Source organism: Oryzias melastigma, linkage group LG18 (assembly GCF_002922805.2).
Source record: "Oryzias melastigma strain HK-1 linkage group LG18, ASM292280v2, whole genome shotgun sequence".
NCBI classification, from domain to species: Eukaryota; Metazoa; Chordata; class Actinopteri; order Beloniformes; family Adrianichthyidae; genus Oryzias; species Oryzias melastigma.
This window is the reverse complement of record NC_050529.1, coordinates 5,957,445-5,980,584: the sequence shown is the minus strand read 5'-3', so window position 1 is coordinate 5,980,584 and position 23,140 is coordinate 5,957,445. Positions and strand designations below refer to the sequence as shown.

The 23,140-nt window shown below is 38.4% G+C and overlaps 1 long non-coding RNA gene across 1 annotated transcript in view; it reads right to left on the bottom strand.

Moving 5' to 3' along the window:
* Positions 1-20,116: 20,116 nt before the first annotated feature.
* LOC112155637 overlaps positions 20,117-23,140 on the bottom strand; it is a 64,206-nt gene continuing 61,182 nt past the window's right edge. The window contains exons 5-6 of the long non-coding RNA XR_002920820.2: positions 20,505-20,625; positions 20,117-20,416 (exon numbers count right to left, since the gene is read on the bottom strand). This is a non-coding gene — a long non-coding RNA (uncharacterized LOC112155637). The remainder of the gene's footprint in view (positions 20,417-20,504; positions 20,626-23,140) is intronic.

Here is a 23,140-nt window from a genome sequence, read left to right as displayed (position 1 = left end):
TAGTTTCAAGTAAAAAAAACACAGATTTTGAAAGAAAGTTTAAAAAGAAATTAAACCAGCATCAAAAATGAATATTAAACAGTAGAATTATAAGGCTCTAGTTGGGTTCATACCTCCTGAAACTGGCCTTGAACACTGGAATCCATCTGTACAAGTCCGGCTCCCATAAAACCACAAGCTGCTGCCAAAATTCTGTTTGTGTCTGTGCAACAAAAATATCTCCTAGAAAATAAAATAAATTATTTTATCTAAATAAAACAATCCCATTTGTTGTGGTGCCGGCTCTCTGGCTCTCCTACAGTTCTATATTTGTTTGATTTGTCATTAGGTCACTTTGAGGTCGCAAAGGCATGAAAACAGCTTTCAAAGTTGTGGAGCGGCGGCGTCTTTTGTGGCGGTACAAACCCGTTGTTTGGAGCGGGGAAAGCAGTCGTAAATATCTGAGAACACAAAATGTTTGCGAGGATTTCAACACTGCAGCACGTTGTTCACTGATCCCATCTGCTCGTAGGCCACAGGTTTCTTTGACTGATACAGGCAGGCACAGTAAACACCACTTTATTTAGTCTAGCAGCTGCTTGTTGTTGGGAAATGTTTTGTTAATGTGAGGCTTCGGTAACAAGGGTGGAAGTTTATTTTAGTAATGCCTGTGTTCTGATGTGGCTCTGAAGACAGAGAGCTCATTGTACTTTGGGAGCGTAAATCTTTGCTGGTGTTCCTCGTCGACTAGACTCCAGATCAGATCAGAGGCTTGAGAACAGCAGTGGGTCATACGAAAGGAGGTAAGTTGGGCAAAAGTAAAATCTTTGAGCTTTTTGCGTGTCTACAGAAGGAATGTAGGAGCTTCAATAGTTCTCGAGACTCCTAGATGAGTCAATTATTAGAAAAAAATCTTTTCTGGAGGTCAGTCTAGACCAGGGGTCCCCGAACTACGGCCTGCGGGCCAAAATCAGCCCTTCTTCTCATTTAGCCAGGCCCCCAAACTATATCATTTTATTTACTTATTCATTTTTCAATCTGGTAAATTAAGACCGCCATGAAACATGACTTTTATTCCACCATTTTCATTTTTTTAGGATAATTTGGAGTTTAGCTAATAATTCAGCTACATGCTAGCTGTGTTGGAAAATTTTGGATTTTTTAAAGCTTTTAGGCTAATTTAGAGTTTTGATAATATTTTAGCTTTACGCTAGCTGCTTTGACAAAATTAGACATTTTACCAGTTTTTTGGCTAATGTGGCATTTAGCTGCATGCTAGTTGTTATTGGCTAATTCAGTATTTTTTTTGTTTGCTTTTTAGGCTAATTTGGAGTTCAGGTAATATTTCAGCTATGCTTGCCGTTTTGGCTAGTTTAGGGATTTTTCTGTTTTCTAGGTTGATTTTGAGCTTAGCTAATGTTTTAGCTTTATGCTAGCTGTTTTGGCTAATTTAAACATTTTAAGATTTTTTTTTTTTTTTGTGGCTAATTTGACATTTAGCTAATATTTCACCCATGTTTAGGCTAATTTATATTTTTTTTTCCAGTTTTGTTAGGCTAATTTGGCATTTCGCCAATATTTTAGCTAGCTATAAACTTCAGGCTTTTCAGCTATTAACTTCAGCGTTTTTAACTACCAGCTTCTGCATTTTTTGGTTATCAATTTCAGCATCTTCAGCAGCCACATTTAGCTTACGGCATTCACACTAGCATTATCACAGGTAATGCTATAAAAAGGTACGTCTCAACAAACCAAGATGTTTAAATGAAAACGGGAGTCAAGGATAGAAAAAAAAAAACAACCGATTCTATTATAAAATAAATAAATAAATAATCAATCACATGTAAACAAGACAGGCGGTGGCTGGATGGGGTCAATGAAGTAGTCTATACAAATGCTGGAGTTATTACAGTCTGGTGAAGTACAGTGGTGCATATCAGCGTAAAGCTGCTTTTCTCTGCCACATAGTCCATTAGAGTTCCATCAGTTGTGTTAATTGAAGAGTTAGTGTAGTACAAAGAGAATTTGTTATTTTCCAGCTTCAGTACTAAAACAAAAGAAGACGAGATAGACAGACTTCTTGGATGCAAAGGGTGCCAAATATTTTGCTGAGTAAATCTGCTCAATGAACAAAAACAAACAAAATATAACTTTTTAGACCAAAATAGAAATTGCATTTAAAGTGTACGTCATCACTAATAAGCATACTTTTTTCCTCCCGTTTAGTCTCAGTTACATAACACCACAGCTTAATCCCTCGTAATCCGTTCAGACATATTTATTTAAAGGAACAGCTCACAGTTGTGACTTTGTTTACTCAAAGATTATGATGCGGATACTTTGGTCCACGAATGATCCGGTAGGTTACATAGACATTGAATGAATGAATGTCACACAGCAACAAACTCTGAACAGGAAGTAGTCCACTTGTCCTCTGACTACCTCACAATGACATGATGGGCAACCTGTCCAAAGTGTATCCCGCATTTGCCCAACAGTAGCCGGAACACCCCGCGGCCCAAGAAAATGGATGGAAGTTCAGGACAAGCAAGAAGGCCCCGATTCAAGTCCCAGGGGCTCCTCCCATCGTCCAAAAAAATGCTTCACAGGTTAATTGGTTTCTCTAAATTCTCCCTAGATGTGAATGTGATTGAGGCCCTGCGACAGACTGGTGACCCGTCCAGAGTGTATCCTGCCTTTACCCACGACTGGCCGGATTAGTCTCCGTTAGCCCTATGTCCCCGAAAGGGACAAAATGGGTTTAAAAAATAGATGGAAGGAGTTCAGGATGAAAATCCTGGCATCAAGCAGCCATATTTGTTTTCTACCTCACTGAAAACGACGCGCCGAGCCCAAATCACGCCGCAGGATCTCAGGTACGTTGACTTGACATTGAAACATGACACGTTAATTGTGTCCATCGTGAATGTAGCATAATACCTTCTGACCTTCTTTCACTTTCAATCCATTCAGACTTTTTTTGTTGAAATATTTAGATATCTTGATTTTACAATAATAGGTTAATTTAATTTTAGAATTTTTTGCTAAAAACACAACAAAAACTAACCATAACTGGAATAACAACCACACAATGACACAGTTGTTTCTTTGTGTCGTGTTTTTGCTTCCCCCACAATCCACCTTATGTAAGAGGCGCTCTTCCTTTCAGTGTACGCTGGTATCAGATAGCAGCTTCCGTCGTGGCGCAGATGAAGATAAGATGGCCCAGTTTTTTTATGGGAATCCTAGCAGCCTCGTCTTCACAGGCAGAGTTCACGAACTGGAAGGAGGGCACAGTGTCAGACAACGTACTGCCATAAAACACATCCAAGTTCACGCCTGCAGTGATGTTTCATCATAAAAGAGGTCCCAAAAAAATGGAAATGCTCTCATTTGCTTTAAACTTTCTTTATCTTTGCCATCTTTTCAAATATTGCACCAATATATCACCTTTTTTTCATTTCTTTCAGGCAGCAGTCGGGGTTTGAACCCTGCTCCAGCGCTGGAGTGACTCAGGATCTTTTTTATTTTGAGCGCACAGATCTGTGGGCACATGTGTGTGAGCGCCGAGAGTCAGGTGTCAAGTTCACCCCTGATCGACCCAACCTGGGAATGATCTGGTCTCAGCGGGGGAAGCCAGAGCTGCTCCTCTGTGTGTGTGAAAGTGTGTTGTGTGTCGGTGTGTGTGTGTGTTTAACCCACAGATGACTCACAAACCATCTGGAGGCCAGATGCAGGTTAGAAAACTCTCTCCTCGTTGGCCGCCTCCCTGCAGTTGCTGTTAGTTCCCTTAGTTAACCCGTGACCTCTGACCTCTGCTCGGCAGCGAGGCTCTGCGTGTTTGACTTCGAGCCTCTGCGTGTCCTCCCGGCTGGGTAAACGGGGAGGTGGTGACCCCTCTCGGAGGCGCTGAACTCTCTCCCCGTGACCTCCGGAGTTCAAGTTCACTAATTGGCCCTGTTCCCACTCAAACAACCTCCGTGTTTTTTCACCTCCTTCTTTCCTCTGGCTCTTTGTCACGTCTTTCTTGCTTTCTCGAACACTCACTAAACACCCCCTCTTTAAAATTAAAAAAAGAGTTTCACCGGCTTACAGATGATAAATGATAGAAACGAGCGTTTCTCAGGTTCAAACTTCCAACATGAATCAGTTTCCTCAAAGGGAACACGTTTAACAGGAAAGTACAGTCGTGTTTTTGTTAAGAATGACAAAAAGGTGAGTAATTACCACAGATTTGGTAAAAATTACACTCAGCAGTCTGATTCATGGAGAGCTGAGGTCATTCTGAACTGATTACAATTTCCACAAACTCGGAAAAGAGGTGAATAACTTTTTGGGAGTTTCACTTTTTCTGTAGAACTGCAAAAACATAATTTAAATCAACTTCAAAAGAAATACTTTTGGTAGAAATTGTAAAAAAAAATAAAAAAATAAAAAAAATAAAATTTTGGTAAATTTATGACTTGAAATGTATTAGTTTTTTTTCCTTGTAAATCTACAACTTTAAATCTCATAAATGTACGATTTAATCTCATCAGTGCATAACTTTAATTGCGTAAATTTATGAGTTTTTTCTCATAAATGTATGGCTTTTAATCTTGTAAATTTACAACTTTAATCACTCAAGTTTGAATTTTTTTCCTCATAAATTTACAACTTTAAATCTCGTAAGAGTATAACTTTACTAACAAAAATGTAATTAAAGCTTTTTTGTAAATATACGACTTTAAAACTGTGAAATTTATACCTTTAATAACGTAAATTCATGAGTTTTTTTCTCGTAAATTTTACAGCTTTAAATCTTGTCAATTTATAACATTAATCACATAGATTTAATTTTTTAGTAGTTTTATAACTTTAGATTTTGTAAATTTATAACTTTAATCATGTAATGTTTTGCATTTTTTCATACATTTCAGACTTTAAGTCTTGTAAATTTATAACTTTAATCAAGTACATTTATATGCTTTTTTTGTAAATTTACATCTTTAAATCTCATAAAGTTTTACATTTAATCACGTACATTTATGAGTTCTTTTAGTAAATTCAAGAATTTAATTTGGGAAATTTATAACCTTAATCACGTACATTTATCTGTTTCTTTATATGTAAAATTAAGATTAAAATCTCATAAATATATAACTTTAATCACGCAAATGTATGTATGACTTTTTTTTGTAAATTTACAACTTTAAAATGTATTAATTGTATTCAGGTAAATGTGTAGGTTTTGTTCTTGTATATTTATTTGACAGTGCAGTGGTGCTAATCCGGGTCAGTTGTGATGTCAAAGGAAGTTCTAGGAAGATTCCAGCACCTTGACAACACACTAACGGAGCTTGAAGGTGTGAAACATAAAAAAATAAAAGTAAAAAGTGTCTAATGCAATATCTGCAAAAACAAAACTGTTCCATGGCAGCACCACGGTGATGCATGAACACCTGAAGCATATTGTGCCGTGAAATAAGGTCAGTTTTTTTTTCCTTGAATGTAGAGCCTTTAGTTTTTTGTTATTGAACTTTTTCCTGTTGATAGAAGATCTAGCTCTCTTAATGATGCAAAAAAAAGGTTTATCAAAATGGTCTAGAATCATCACCCCATGTTTTTTGTTGTTGTTTTTACAGACGGAGTCACTAAATTTAAGTTATCATGGAACTTTTTTTAAGAAGACACATTATAATAATTTAAATTCAATTAAGACAGACGAAATGTTTTTGCTACGACCAAAGAAAACGGAGGATGTCTCCCACGGTCAACTCACAGTCAGGCTTTGTAGATGAAACATTTGTTTATTTGCTGTCAAAAATGTCACCAACGACAATCCCAAACCTTAGCAGTAAATCATTGGAATAGTTGAGTATTCTGATGATTTACTGTGTGTTTGTTTGTGTGTTTTTACTTCTTCCAGCAAACCATGAACCAAATGACAGAGCCTATTGTTTTGTTTGGGACGATTTCAGTTCGTGTCAATACTCATTTTAATGTGCATTCGTTTTAATTGACATCATGTTTTTAGGTGGGATTTGCGTCTAATGCAGGAGAGAAAAAATCATGTGGATGTAGAGGATCAGATAAAAGTAAAATTAGAGTTCAGCTGGGATAGGTGAGAATAGTTGGTAGTTTTCTCCATTCCTTTAATGCTGTACAGTCACAGTCCCATTCACACACACACATTCACACATTGATGGCAGGTCCGCTGCAGAACACTGGCGCCCGCCTATGGTCACCAGGAGCAGTGCGGGGTTCAGTGTCTTGCCCAAGGTAGGAATCTGATCAGATGTTGACTACTCTGAGGCACTCAAGATGTAATCTGCCGGTTTGAGAAGCTCTTTGAAGTCCCATTAGCTGTCACACTCGGGTGTATGAAACCTGTTCTCCCCATTCAACCCAATCCATGTGGGAGTGGTGAGCTGCAGACACAACCGCGTTCGAGAACAATTGATGGTTTAACCCCCCAAAACCAACCCCTTAATAGCTGTGTTTCCGTTAGATGAACACTTATCAAAATTCTAGAAATGTCAAAGAAAAAATAATTTTGCAATCACAGTCTCCATTAAATAATAAATATGCGAATAAACACAAACCAACTCATGAGATAAGTCATTCAAAAACACATCGACAGATGTGAACAATACCTTAATTTACAGCAAATACATTTAAGTTTCTGCCATGCCAATAGCACTCACCATCATCTATCAAAGGAGACGTCAGCGTCTTATTCAGACCACGGAGCAGAAAACTACGTGGGAGCAGCTAATGAGCAAAGCAAATATGGGAACCATGGTTGGTGATTTTACAGAGGAGCTGTTGATCCAACAATTTAGAATGACACACTCAACTTTGGATGGGCAATGTGACCTCTGAGCGTGGTATCTGGGTGTTGATCACGTGACTCATTAATTATTTTTTTTAAAAAGCGTTTCTGTTGCAGTTTTGCGAAATATTTCTATGCCGATACGCCTCAAAAACCAAGCCAAAAAATGTTTTTTCTGATAAATGTACATTTTGTGGAAATTGTTGTTTCCATTAGGGACATTTTTTATCACAAGTTCAATTTGCGGAATTTCATAGTCAATGGAAACACAGCTAATGGTGAGTGTCAAGCTGGAAGGCTCGATTCCCATCTTCAAGTCCAGGGTGTTGGTTTTGTTCTCAAAGACAATTTTTTTCAAATTTAGTGGTTAAAAAAAAAACACTGTGAGCTTTAAGTTCAAGAGCCGTTGGTCATAAAAGCAAGTATAGTTGATAAAAGGGTTCTCTAAAACATAATAACCATGAACACGTTTGGGCACGTGTGTAAACACGTGAGTCTTTACATGTTACTTTTGGCAGGGATGACAGCAGGAGGGTTTTGGGGAAATTATGTCACTAAGAACAATGTTTTATTCAGAACATCAGAATCTCCTCATTTGTTTCCAGCTGAACGTCTCCTTCCAAGCGTTTAACACCATTTACTGTACATGACTAACACACTGCAGCGAAGTCATCAACAGTAGTGTTTCTCAGTGTTGGACGATCTCTCGCTGACATTTCCATGAACTAGGTCTTGATGTTCTTCGGATAAACAGAGCAGAGAACCAAGTGGAGGATAAAAGAAGAGTTCAGAGAGGAAACAGTAGAAATCTGGTGGGCAGATGTCGCTCTCTGTTTCCAAACACTCATGTTGAAAGTTAGGGAATACTTTTCCGAAGCGAGCAGTGTTTTCCCACACATTACTGAAGATGTACACACATACTTATGTACTGACACTTTCATCTTTGTTTTCTCCTTTTTTCTTTTAACATATTAACAAATCTTATATAAAAAAGTGGCTAAAGGCAACAACTTCTTTTCATTTATTTCAGATGGAGATTTGCTAAAGTTGTAACACCCAACAACAAAAATCATTCTCTTCAAATTGGAACAACGTAAAAGATATAATAGTACAGAAATTTAGATAGTAGATCAAAGTACGGGTACAATCATGACATCTTTTTTTTTTTTTTTTTAAGAAACTGAACTTAACATTTATGGCCATTAGGAGTAGCATTAAAAAGTTACTCTATCCAATTTTAAAGAGCGTTGAACCTGAAAATAGGAAACTCGGTTCAGTTTTTTTTGCTAAATATGCCACAGCTGCGTGCTAGCTTACAGTTAGCCAAGTAGCTAACTTTGCAATTTGAAGTGATTTACAAATACTATCAAAAACGGAGTCACATACGATTTAAAGTTTTATAAAGCTACGGTCGGGCTGCATGGTGGTGCAGTGGTTAGCGCTCTCGTCTCACTGCAAGATGGTTCAAGTCCCGGCTGGGGGACCTGAAACAGAATCATCAATGGGGGACCTTTCTGTGTGCCGTTTGCAAATTTTCTGCGGGCACTCCAGATTCCTCTAACCGTATCCCTTCGCCCAGAAGTGGCCGGGCTAGACTCCGGTAATCCCATGACCCCGAAAGGGACAAAGCAGTTTAGAAAATGGATGGTAATGCTATGGTCACAACTGCCCCCGTGCAATAGGGAGACATTGGCAGAAACTTCAAGATCCTGGTTCCCAATTTTTTCAAAAAATGTTGGTGTGAGCATGAATGTAGACGGCAGCAGTCAGGTGTGCAGAATGACTCTGGAGCCCTGCAACAACTGAAAATACCACACAATCTTTAAACTTCTTTTTGTGCGATTAACATCAGTCCAACTGATTATGAAAGTTGAGAAAAGCAGCTTTGCGTTGGCATGCAACACTTTACTGTAGTTAAGTGTCAGACTTTCTAAAGATTGTTATTTTTCTGTCACCAGTGACAACTCCAGAAGTTACAAGTCATTCTAGAGGAACATTTCCTTTCTTTAGCGTCGTTTAGGGTGTGGACGTACTCTTGTTAATGCCTTTCTCCTCGTATCGAGATTCAGGTTCAAAAATATTACAAAGTTAATTTGGTGCCGTAATAAGATGTTCAGCTTTTGTTTGTCAAAAGTGTATTTAAACTTCTACATCTGCACAAATAACTCAAACATACTTGATGATGAATTAATCTAGGATAACGTTTTGGTTTTTAGGGACAAAGAAAATGGATGGGAGTTAGGAAGGGGGAAAAAGTGTTGGATTTATACATAAAAACACACATCTATTGAAAATACTTTCCCTTTTTACAAAGTGACTAAAATTAAGTTTAATATTTTTTAATGAACCATAATCTTGTGAAGTTATTCTGATGTTTTAAATGGTCTTTTTCTTACCAAAGAGACTTTTGTTTCCTTTTTCCCCTTTCTTTCGCTACTGCAGACTAAATTATCCTTTCATCTGACGGTTTACATGACGTCTGGCAGGTAGGGAGAGTTCCAAGCCTCAAAACCCTATCAAAGTAAAAGTATGAAACCAGATCAGACATTTTGTGTTCGGTAAAACAAGTGAGACACAACAAGCTGATGCCGACAAGGTTTGTCTCTTTGGGAAAGCGTTTGGTGTAGACAGGACTCTCTGTTTATTTGGTTGGTAGCGAGATGCTAAACAACTGATCCGTCACTGAGCGACCATGAAGCTAAACAAGCCCAGAACATGATCCCAGTGACTCCGGCGCCAACGGGTGGTTTGGGTCTTTATAGTGTTGCTCTGAAGCGAAGCTGGAATATTTGTTTGGACGTTGAAAAGCATCCTGAGTTGTATCTGTTACAGTAACTATTCCTTCAAAGAAATATTGGCTGCACAACCTTTGATTTCAAGTTGAATGAAAGACATTCAGTGTGTATTTTTGATGACATTTTTTTCATTGTCTGCAGCTGATGGACTCGGGGTGTATTTGGATCAAGTACCTGGACTGAACCAAGAGGTTTTCTCTGTTCACTTTTTATATCCAATCTATGATGGGAAACTATGTTTTCTGTGACAAAGAAAAGCCATTTAAACAGTTCTGTTTTTGATTTCTTACCCTCAGACTTTGAGGCTAAGAGTTTTAGTGGAGCTTCATAAAAGAGAGGAAAAAAAAAGAATTGCATCTAATTTTGGGGGAATTGGTTTAGTTCCCTGTTGGCTTAAACTGGCATTGCTAACACATGTTAACACCAGACTGCAGCCAGAATCTCAGAGAGACTCTTTTCTGGACATCCTGTGAGGAATTTCGGTTAATCATTGAGGAAAAAAAATACTTTTAAAACTTTTGACCCTTAAACTTTAGATCTTTCTGAATGAGGGTTTTTAATGGGATTCCCACTTCTGCTCTTCACTTAGAACATACTGTACAAACAGCTTAAACATCTTTTATCTCAACATTTTTCTATGAAGTGTAATCAGAAAATATTTTTAGATCACCTTAGGGTCACTGTTGTGGTACAGGTATGGACGTATTGCTTTAATTATCTGTGGTTTAATCCCTAGGGCTACAGGAAAAGGTCTAGATGGGACAAAGACCCAAGAAGGGTTTGACCCAACCCTATTAAACCCTCTGTGGTGCTCTTGAACAAGGCCTTCAAACTCTATTGGTTTGTGGAAAAACTCAAAAAAAGGCAGATCTGTAGTCAGATTGAAAAAACTAAATCCAAAAACAACCCTATATTTAAATATTGGTTAAAAAAAACTAACAAAACACAAAAAATAAAGCTTCTATCATGATAATTATACATGAACCAAGTGCTGGTAATGTCACTTTAACTTATAGGAGCATTAATGCCAGGTGATTTTCTTCCGAGCAAAAGTATTTACATAATTATTAATATGTTACATTTTTCTGAGTGTCCCTGTGTAAAGTCCCACATGTCTCAGGAATGGATTGACCAAAGGCCAAGTCTCCAGAATCATATTTTTTTTTTAAGGATTTTTTTTCTTCTTCTCATACTTCTAATTTCTCAGTAATTTTCTAGCATATTTCCAGGATATTCCTATGTTTTTATTTTCCATTTTGTTCCATAAATCACAGCTGAAAAAAAAAGAAAACACAAAAGAAAACTAAAAGGAACACCCGGAAAAAGTAACAAACACCTATTTGAGCTGGAATTTATTGAAGGCAGGACACAAATGGAAGATATACGGTATTCTGCATCTAAAAATAATTATTTATTCTTTTTTGCTGATTATTACTAAAAAAGGGGATACATTGAGGGTTGTGTTAGTCTGGGGGCAGAACTGTCAGAGCAGACCTATCTTGGAGGGAGCTGTTGGCATCGATCTTACGTCAGCACGTTTCCAACTGCTCGTTTTCGTGGGTATGGGAGGGGCTGCTGCAGACGGCGCAGGTTTTTAGAGGATTACTCTTAAATGCATGAACGGATCAGAATACTGCTTTGGGGTTCTTTATAGTGAGGAATGAACAATGAAATGCATTTAAAACCTCAAGAAGTAGAATTTTCATGGTAGGGCCCCCTTTAAATTAATTAAGAGCTGTTTTAACATTGGTTCCAGCGCCAGCCAAGGGCATAGGCGAGCTAGGCGGGCCCATAGGGTGCCATCTCCTGGAGGGGGCACCAAATTGCAATGATTTCATTTTGTGCAAAATGTAAAAATTGCAATAACTAAAACCATTAAAAAAAATAACTCAAAAGTTGGACATAATTCATAATTTTGTCTGGTCAAGCGCCCTCCTGAAAGTTATCGTAAATGTATACATGCCAATGATGTACAAATGGTGCTGTTGTACGGCAGCAGACCACTGAGTGATCAACAATCTCAAAACTCCATACAGGTTTGCCCATTTTTTACCAATGGACAGTCCATATCCACCCATAGGGGTAGTTGTGACGAAGGCCTTAGCTGTTATTGGTTGTTTATTCAGCACGTGTTGTATATTCAAGCGTCTGTTGAAGATGAAGATGACTGAGCAGGGGAGCGATCAAACTCATTAACAAATAGAAATGATTCAGCCCTCGGACATGTGAGTACACTCTCATCCAATTTAAGAGTGTGTGTGCACATTTCCTCTTTCATCCATAGACTGTGTTACACATAACTACACAATTTCCCACGTGTGGTCTCTGGTGTTTGGATTTTGTCCACATTCAGAAGAAAGACAGATTATGAGAGCACGAACCTCTCCCTGACCTTGACCCCACTTTTCCCTTCGAAAACAATCATTTTCTGTTCTCTCCTATTATATAAAACCCTGAATTGATCCAAGTCATCGTTTTTCTCAGCCAATGAACTAGCCTAAAAAATGCATATAAAATTCACATCAGCGTGGTTGATGGGATTTGCTGCAGCACTCTTTAAAGGCTCTCATATGGTCAGAAAGATTTCCTCCTCTCAAATTTCCCCATTCCACTTTCTGCACCCATTTTCCCCTTCCCTTCTGTTCGTTCTCCATCTCCTTTTATTGTAATAAATTCATTAATTTATCTTTTTCACAATTCAGCACAGTCTGTCATCGGGCCTTCCACGTGACTTTCTGGATCTTGCAGAGTCTCTTTCCAGCCGACTGTTCTCTTTTAAGAGCCAGCCAGTGGCCTCTCACAATGCGTTTCACAGGGATGATGCCGAGACTTAGAGGTTTCAAAGTCTGAAAGGAAAGATTGAAAGACACTAAAGAGATATGGAGTGGAACAGATGAGGCGGAGTGGAAGAAGTAGGGGTATGTGTGTAGTTTAGTTTTGGACAGTAATGGAAAGTGCTGGAGTTTACTGATGCTTGTTCGTTTCGCTGTTTCTGAAAGCAAAACAAAACGGTTCTGTGTATAGGCTCACATTTCTCTTTAAGAATCTTTCTTTACTAACTGGAAGTGCTTCACATACATGTTTGTGAACTGTGGGTGGAAAAAAGGCTGTTCAAATAAGCAGTCAGGCTCCATCAGTAACCACTAGATCATTCAGAAGTTTCTTTTAAACTTTTGAGCGATTCCTTGACGTGATTCAACAGTTTGACCATTTTGCTTTTTATTTGGTGGACATGTTGAAGTATTTGGCTTGGAGCCCACAATTGGACGTTTGTTGTCTTTACTTAAGATGGGTTCTTTTTTTGGACTATACCTGTCTCCATAATGGTGTTTTCACACCGAACGGGACTGGAGTGGCGGAGGCGTCAAGTTTCAATGTTAAGTGAATTTGAAGACGCGATCTGCCGCGCATGATTAAGGCGGCGGCCGCAACAAGCTTGACGCGGTGCATCAACCAATCAAGGACTCAGCTTTGGGCACCTGACGTTTTTTAGTGACTATATCAAAGAGTAAAAATAAACATTCAAGATGGCTGCTCAATAAGAGGATTTCCTAAACTTCCATCCGTTTTCTCAACTCACGGGGGCCGCTAGGATCCCGAAAACTGTCCCAGTTACTGTTGGGCAAAGGCGGGATACACCCTGGATAGATCGCCAGCACATCACAGAGCTTATTGAACTGGATAAAGCTACGCTTGCCAGCCACCCAGTGGCAGCTTAGCGAGCTAGCGAGCTCTGCTACCCAGACTCCAACAGAGTTGATAGCTGTTGCTGCTGTCCAGGCGCCTGGAAGATCTATCGAGGTCCACTGCCCCGGCTGCGGGTCCCTGGGTAGTGGAGCCTGCTCTGCTTGCCCGCCGGCGGTTAGCTGCCTAGAGAGTCACCGCAAGTGCCATTGTAGGGCATAATGTTTGATCAGGGCGGCCCAACCCTGATGGCTAGAACTCTGACCGAATTCCTTCATGTTCCATGACTTTATTAGCCTTACCATCCAAGTACATACTAGAGCACACCAGAATGTTTGGTTTGAAAATGTCTATATGTTTTGAACTGGTCCTGACACCAACAAGATCACTCCATCCAATTTCCAAAGCTGTTAAATCCATTTTTTGCTTAGATATCAGTTGATGATCTAGATTAGACGTGTTTGGTCAACTAGAACAGCAAGGAAGGCATCACACATAGATCTTAAAGACTATAGTAAGGGTGATCAAACCTTTTAACACCAGAGATGTCGCTATCAATACCTAAACACTTCCCGTTTGACATACTGTAACTCCATAAGTCAAATTTCAACACATTAAATCAGAAGATTTACTTTGATTTTCAAAAACGTCACTGATGAAGAGTGTCGCATTCCAATGCAAGACTTCTTTTCTACATTTCTGAACCCACTAGAACTACATTAATTGGGTTAATTCTTCCCCTACACTTCTGGCTTCTCCCTACTCCTCCAAATGTAGGGGAATTTGAAGCAGTAGTGGTGTCTGAAATTGTCTTTTTAAGGGGTAGCCATAGAGACTTTTGGCTGTGTATCCCGTTCGATGCAAGGGTGATCCGCAGAGAAACACTTTTCTTTACATGGGTGTGTTCTGAAGAACAGAAGTTTACATTTAAACGTAATTACATTTTGCTTTAGCGTGACTTTAAAGTTGCAAAACCGATGTTGTTAAGCATTTTCTGAGCACTGGAAGCTACGCGCTAGACGACCAGCAACTATTGGTGATGTCATCGAGTGGTAGAAACATCAGAATTAGAAGACACTATTTATTCATAACTCTCTGTTCGGAGTGGTAAATGTTGGGGTAGAGAGAAGCTGTAAGTATTCGGATTCAGCGATACGGTAGTCGAAAGAATTTTAAAGGGTTAAATGGTACAAAGTTCTATGTGGAGTTGGCATTTTCTTTCATACACGCGGGGGTTTCCTCCAGGCGCCGCGGCTTCCTCTTACAGTCCAAAAATGCGATTCATAGGTTGTGTGACGGCTGTAAATTGTCCCTAGTTGTTACTGTGTTGATCAAGTATCTAGTATAGGGTCCAGAAAACCAGAAAAGGACAAACCAGCTATAGAGAGTTGGATGGTTTTCAGGACCAGTTCAAACCATGTCAATACTTTCAAACCAGAGGTTCCAGTATACTTTGGTATGCGCTTGGATGGTAGGGCCAATAAAAAAGGTCATGGGTCATGAAAGAATTTGGTCAGAGTAATAACAGTTATTCTCATTTTTGAAAAAGTTGGGATTATAAATACCTTTGTAACCATAAATGTGTGGAAAACTAAAAGTTTAAGCCCAGTTTTTTCTTTCCTACAGTAGTCTTTCAATGTATTTCACTATCTCCACTAAAACGATCATTGTTCTGGCAAAGTGCACTAAACTGATCCCAATAATTTTTATTGATATTTTACAAGCACATGCCAGAACCCAGTGACAGACCTACAACAGTTTTACGTTCCAACAGTTTGACAGGAAAGACTTTCCATCTCAACGCTCAAACGGGCCAACATCTGCGTGATTAACATCCTGAATTTGGGCTCTCTGTATGAAAACTCGGGCTGAATTGAAATGATGTTGCAGATATGAGGCTTGGACGGATGTTGCAGCAGTGATAAGTTTTGAAGTTGCTTCTCTAAAAAGCAGCCAGTGACATTGTCGTTAAAGATTTTATGTCTCACGCAAAGTCTGAGCCGTTTTCTGCTGCTGCTTCCAGGGGTTTGATATAAAATACAAAGAAAGCAGAGCCACCACATCTGTTTAAAATATACAGATTCAGTACAGTGATTTCCAGTCTGACTTCAACTGCTCTGTGCATCCTCAGATGCACTCGAGGTGAACAAACTGTAGCTTTTATACATAAATCAATATCCTAACAACAATTAACTTCCTGTTGTTATAATAAAGCTTTGTTTTGAAATTATGACTTTGTTTTAATTAGAAAACTTCAAAAATGCCTATCAATAGACCAGGGGTGTCAAACTTAATCGCACAAGGGGTAAAAATCCAAAACACACCTTAGGTCGCGGGCCGAACAGGATGAACATTTATTGAACAATTGCTTTGAGATATATCAGAGAGAGATATAGATATACCCCTATATCAGGGGTAGGGAACCCTGGTCCTTGAGAGCCACCTTCCTGCATGTTTTCCAATATACCCTGTTCTGGCATGTTCTTATTGGCTGGAACCACCTGAACCAGGTAACTGTATTCGTGACTGATCCTCTCAATGACCAGGGTTCCCTACCCCTGGGCTATATAAATAAAATTGAATTGAATTTAAAGGTAAGGAATAAGGAAAAATGAAGAAAAGACAACAAAAGAATTTGACGAAATACTAACTAGCTTCTAAAAAGATTCAGAGCTTTGACGCTTGGCCAAGAGAGGACATAGTGTGTTTGATTGTCTTGATGGATCTATGATGACACCTTGTATTATATCGAAAATGAAATAGACATTTATTGATAGACATTTAGAGCCTGACAATGTAAAATACTGATTTAAAAATCATGTGGTTTGTGTTTATTATCATAAACAAGAACATCATTGTTACCACATAATTGTTGTGAGTAGTTTATGATATTCAGTTGTTTTTGAAGTTTTTAGTTTTTTTTTTTTTTACCAAGATATATCAGCAATGGACTTCAATATAAAATATATGTAGGTGAGTGCTGTCCACCATGTGTATACCTACCACTCAGAGATAATACGCTGGGACTTGTTGCTTCTGAGGATCCTCGAATGTTTGTGAACGACTAAAATAAAGGGTGTGGTGAAACTCTACATTTGGGTCATAAAATGGGACAAAGTAAAGTTTTAGCCTTTGTTTAGTCCATCCAACTGCCAGTAAAAAAGTACTCACCTAAAAATGTACATACACTATAAGAAAATCAATGGTGGTGAATACAAAGTAACAGACCTACATTCAGAATGGACAAAGGTTAAATTTAGCTGGATTTCTTCATTAACATGGTAGTCAATGGAGAATTGTTCATTTCTTCAACTTAACTCAAGTGGTCTTTAGCAGAACTACAACTTTCGGTTCTCCTTGCTTTGTGTCTAATTTTGGTACTGGAGGTGGAGGCTCGCTCCCATCCCCTTCCGTAATATACAAACCAAAAAGAACCCAAAAAAAGACAGAAAAGATATAATTCATAGAGCAGCCCCAAGAGTGGCGTTCTGAGCTCTTTATTGATCGCACTGGGAATGTTACATCATCTTCCAGGGCTTTGATTATCCACAGCAGCGCCTGCTTTGTAATTTTATACCACAGCATTGATCTGTGAACTTCATTCAGTTTCATTTCTCCAGATGGTGACGCAGTAAAAGGGAAGCTTAGAACATCACACTCATTTCCATGGTAAAATTATTTTCCTCCACTTTATTTTTTAGAAATGTGAAAATAGAAACAGAATTTGGTTCCAAAGACATAGGATTAGAAAATGAGAAGACCTTTGTCTTTATAGCTACTCTTTTTTTTGGAAAGCTAGCACAGGTGTGATCCGGTGACCTTGTCCTGAGATGGTGCTGGTGTAATGGGCTTCTTGTTTTGAAGCCCAGAGGAAGGAGAGGAGTGATTTTCCATGGCGGCCATTGGATTTGGCCCGCAGGTCTGCTTTGTGACAGTAAAGCCATGGGAACAGAACTGTAAAACACAAGCCTGGACACACTACTGACAACTCACACTCTTATTAAAACAGACCTTACAGGTATGTGTGTGTGGACACAAAGAAGCCGAGCGGTAGTGTAAAATAAAAGAAATAAAAGGGGCAAAATATAGAAGAGAGATTAACAAAGAGGAAAGCGTGGGGCTGTAAAACTCTATACAAGGTGCCAACGGCTGCAACCTTTGACCTGTTTTGAAAGTTGCTGAATGTTGGAATGTGTATTAGCAGGATTTGGTGTTCCGGTGCCCCTTAAGGCATTCAGTGCGTGTGTGTGTTGAGTGTGTGTGACCTCAGACATGTGTTCGTGTTAAACGGCACCACTAAGCCTTGAGGGGATCATTAGTGGGCTGTGGGAGCTGCCTTTACTGTACATGGCGGGGGACCTCTAGTGCAGCGAAACTCACATGAATGGATTTAAAAAAGAAATGCACACACAAACATTATCGTCTGAATGAGAGACGTTAGCTAAAATGTACATGAACATGCAGAATGTTTTACTATTTACCACCAATTTAAGGCTCATGAGAACCCACAGGAGGCCATAAATGAGTGGTATGACTGTGGGGTTGATGCACTAAACATACCTGCTGATGAGACATTTACAGTAAACCCAACTATAGGAGGGTTTACTGCATAAATAGATGTATGCGGCGGTTTTAGTGCCTCATCATTACAGCCTACAATTTCTGAAACTATAAGGTAGTAGTACCTTAATGCTGGGTATCACTGCCAACCCAAGTCTATGGACATGAAGGTCTTGGTGTTTCAGTCTTTTTTTAATCATGAAAGTTTCATTTTAGTTTTATAAATTCCTTGCAAAATAGTCATTGGTAAACAAACACGCTGGATGGAAGGATTAATAACTAAATTTTGATGCAAAGGACATTTTTCTATGATTTCTCTAAATACTCAATGAAAAATGACAGGATAATTTTCAAGTCACTATCCATTAGAGCACGTGTCAAAGTCAAGGCCCATTCTATCCGGCCCTCCAGGTCATTTTACTTTACTGTTATTAATGGCCTGATGCTATCTTGTGCTTATTTCTAACTTGTATAATTTTGACTAAATATATTTTTATGGAGAGTAAAATATTGAAAGTTATTTAAGGTTTAAGTTGATTTATTCTGGAATAATATTCCTACCTTTTTATTATTCATAATTATGTTAAAAAGTTACGGTTTAAAGTTTCAAAAATTGGAATTCTGCTAGATTTTTGGACTATTTTGGCATTTACTGAGATTTTTTTTTGGCTATTTTGGAGTTTAGCTAATATTTCAGCTACATGCTAGCTGTTTTAGCTTTTGTTTTGTTTTTTAGGCCAAATTGCGATTTAGCTGATATTTTAGCTGGCTTTCAGCTTCAGCGTTTTCAGCCATAAGCATCAGCGTTTTTAGCTATCAAGTTCAGCATCTTCAGCGGCCAAATTCAGTTTACAGCATTCACACTAGCATTATACCAGGTAATGCTATATACAGTAGTTCATAATTATGCTAAAGTTGTGGTTTCAAAGTTTTAAAAATGTAGTTTTAGACTGTTAAACAGATGTTTATCCTGTTCGGCCCCTGACCCAAGATGTGTTTTCGATTTTGACCCCTTGTGCGATTGAGTTTGACACCCCTGAATTTGAATATATATAAAATGTTCTTGAACAAACCTCCTAAAGATAACCTTTAAATGCAGTGTTCCACATCATTACACACAGTAGATTTCCACAACATTTGATAGATTCCAAAGAACTGAAAATGTGTTGAATTTTCTGAAGTAGGAGATCATATTTACTGAACTCTGAAGCTACCTCAATCAAAAACATCTTCATAGGTCAAGTTACATTTGATCATAGGACCATTATTTTGTATTCAGAGATATTCCTTGCAGCGTGAGATGGTGAATTGTCATCCATGATGATGAGTTTGTTGTGGAAAGCACGGTTCTTCATTGAAAGTGGTCAGTCAGAAACTCCACATACTTTTCAGAGGTCAGTTTCAGACCTTCAGGGACCCAAAAGGAGCTGACCAGCATCATGAGTCCAGCACAAACCATGACTCCACCACCTCCTTGCTGACATTGCAGCCTTGTTGAGACATGGTGGACATCCACCAACCACCCACTACTCCATCCATCTGGACCATCTAGGGTTCCACAGCACTCATCAGTGAACAAGACTGTTTGAAAATGAGTCTTCATGAATGTCTGGGCCTACTACATCTGCTTGGGAGTTTAATTAAAAAACATTTACATAATTTGGAAAGCTTATAGACCAAATCAAGTGATGTCAAGTAAGGCTAAAAATGCTGTTGGTTTGATGTGCAAGAAGCTATAATTCTTAAGCTACATACACACCGGCCATGGTAACTTGCGTTCAAGTGGTCACTTACAATGAAATGTCCATTTAAATGCCCGTAAACCTGAGTTTAGGCCGTCTGCACTCAGTACCCTCACATTCATGCATTGCTACGTAAGTTTTTAAGTCCGTTCTTGGGGTATATGTACAAGTGAACGCCCCATTTCACTAAACAGGAAAAGTTGAATGTCAAACATCGAAACTTTGACCATTCAGAGACTCTAATTTGGTTAAGTGGAATCATTTTCAAAACACAAAAGTGCCAAAAGTATCCACATTTTCACCCTTTTTTAATGCTGATCTTATCGGATCCACTGGATGTAGGTGTCTTAAATCCTTAAGATGTCCCATCCCAGTTTGAACATTTTAGGAGTTTCTTTAACCCTGAATCTAAAATCATTTTGGCTTCTTTGGTCAATTTTTATTTTCTGAACAAGAGGTTTTGAATTTAGGCTTGTTTTTTCATCCTCTTTGTCCATTTTCAAAAATTCAGATGGTGGGATGATAACATAGCCAAGACTAAATGGTGAAAAGACTGCTTTGATATTGGCTCTAGATGTACAAATGACTCATGCTTTATAGACATTGAGCATCACTGTCCACACAAACCACACTTTACTACAACTTCCTCAATTAAATGTGAAGTTACAGTCAGTGGAAAATGCGAATGAGCTCTAAACTTTAACTTTTTTTTTGCATCATCTCAAACATCAAACTGCTCTCTGGGGGGTGAAACACGTTGTCTGGTCTGCAAAGTTGAAAGAAGTGAAGCGAAAAATGTCTCTTAAACAGATATTATCTGATGCTCGACTGAGAAAGAAGAGCTGTGGATGAGAGTGAGAGACAGAAGAGAATGATGAGAGGAAAAAAGAATTAGAATAAAAGGAGGGGGGGTTAAACACGCTTCCTTACAGAGTCTCCTTTTGGGAATTTTAAGTGGTCTCTTTGTCCTCCCTCATGGTTCCCTTCCCTCCTTTTCTCTCTGGCCTTTCCTTCGCCCTTTTAGCAGTAACCAGAGAGCTCTAGAACAATGCTGGAAGAAAAAAGGAGAGATGGAGAGATAGTCCTAAACATAAGGAGGAGAGGGGCTCCGAGAGCAGCGGTTAGGAGATAAAAACTGTCTCCTCGATGTAAGAGAATCCCTCCTACTTTTTTCTCTACTTTTTACTAGATAAGGCAAAAGGCAGGTTTATCTGTTGATGCTCAATTGAGGCTGCAGACGAGTGTGTGCGCGCATGTTTGTGTGTGTCACAGACAGACCACTTTCTCAGACCACTGACGCCTATTATACCCCTCCTATGCTATTTTTCTGCCCATCCATTTATTCCCTTCTCCGAGGCGAAGTCTGTCAGGCTTTTTTTGCTCCACACACACATTTAAACATGGGGTCATCCTTTTACTAGTAATAAACTAAAAAAATATCTTAGTTCTGAAATCATGACTCCTTAACCCCTGAAAAAGGTTTCGTCAAGTCAAATTTAAGAGCCTTTTAAGGCCGTGCATGTCAAAAATGAAAACCAATTTCTCAGTCTATTTCCTGTTTTTTAATTTATTCCCAATTTCTGATCAAAACTGTAGCTTCTTATCCTGTTTGTGTTATGTGCCATGATGATTTGGAGCTCGTCTTTTACTTCTTTTGTCAAAACTGTGGTGGGCATGCAGCATACTGGTGCATAACGACACAACATTTCACAACATTTATTCAGTAGAGAGCCCCTAAAGGGACATCAAAGTTAAAATATATATATATATATTTTTGGTTTTAACTGCTGCACACCAGATAGTAATTAGATTTTTTTTTATTTAAGTTTAAAAAAAGCTTTTTTTTTAGTTATAAACTAGTGCACACCAGATAGAAATTAGAATTTTGTCCCTTAAAAATGTAAGTATAAAACAGTTAGTACATTTTTTTTAAATTGAAGTAAAAAAAAAAATTGAAGTAAAAAAAAATCAGGTGCGCACCAGTTAGTAACCAGATTTTTTCTACTTACATTTTTAGAAAGGCTATTTTTAATTTTTTTTTATTTCAATGTTCCTTTAGGGGTTCCATAAAACGGAAAAGTGTCATACAGCATAATTTTTAATGCTCATATCAAAATTCAAGACTTTTTAAAGGCTTTTTTAAGATATTATTTCCAAGTGCAGCACCCATTTGAAGACGTAAAAAACCTCATAAATGTGAACATTTTTCGAAGACTATTTATGAATTCAAGGTTTTCTGATAGTAAAAATGTGGATGGTTTATAAAAATAATTAATTTACTAACATTATTTAAACGCAATCAATTGTGCTCTTTGCCGATCAATCAAATGAAAACTTCTGAGTACAAATCTGTTTGGAGTGTGAAACTTAAAAAATAATCTCAGACACGACTTCAACTGCCACTTTAAATCAAGGGGGAGGGCTAAGGGGAAGGGAGAAGGGAAGTATTCAGATCGGGACTTCAGGGAATTTTTTTAGAGCACATAATTTTGGAATTGTAGATTTGGAGACCATGAAAAAAATTGCAAATGCTCTATACAAAGTTATCCCAACCTTCTTTACGCTTGCTATACTTTTGATTGACTTTTGCATCCAAATCAATATTTTATGAGTTTTATCTAAAAGACCAATTTAAGCTAGAATGATGTGTTTACCTTTTGTGAAACGTTCTATGATTCATTTGGAATCTAAATGCTTTATATGTTTTTTTTTTAATCATGTTAAAATGTATGTAATGATGTAATCATCTGCATAAAAAAACTTTTTTGTATACCAGTAAAATAAAACATGTTGGGTATAGAGGGTGTCAAAGATTTTAGACACATTTATTGAAATATTTTACAATTCAAACAAAGTAGCTTCATTTTAATTGAAATTAAATGCTTGAAAGCTTTAGCTGAACATTTTTGCTTAAACTATGCTACTAAACTAAAGCCTGTTCAGTTGAAAACAATTCTTTAAAAAAGAGACAAGAGACCACAAGGCCCTGTCTGAGCAGAGACCAAGTCCAAGATCCCACATACCTCAAAGGCCTCACACGGCCCAATTGAAAGGCCTACCACCACCACCACCTAAGAGCTTCGAGCATACCCAAGACCACCTGAAGATCCCCACATGGCAATTGCTGGTGGTCACCCTCCTTGCATAGTTTGCGCATGTGAAAAGAAGAGTGTGTGTACTAAAAGGAACAATTCAAATTTGGTAGAAGACAGTCGTCACAGACTCCCCTGTTTATGGAGGTGCCAGTGTTGGCATACTCCCGCCCCCTTAAAGCGTGACAAATCTTCAATTAAATTTTACAATGGACGTTTCACTCGGGATTGTTTGCTTAAAATGTTAGCTTATGATGCTAGAAGCATTTTACCACTCAGACAAGGGTCCCCTTCAGCGTCTGAGGGTGGAGGAGAAAAATCCTCAACCGCCACAGAACGTTCTGAGGAGATACTAGCATCATTTTGCTTGGTACCACTCTCTGTATTTAAGACGCAGAGTGACTATGTTACCTCAAGCTAACCTCACTGTCAATTGCCGATCCTAACCACACCTCCCCCGGTTAGCCCGCCCCG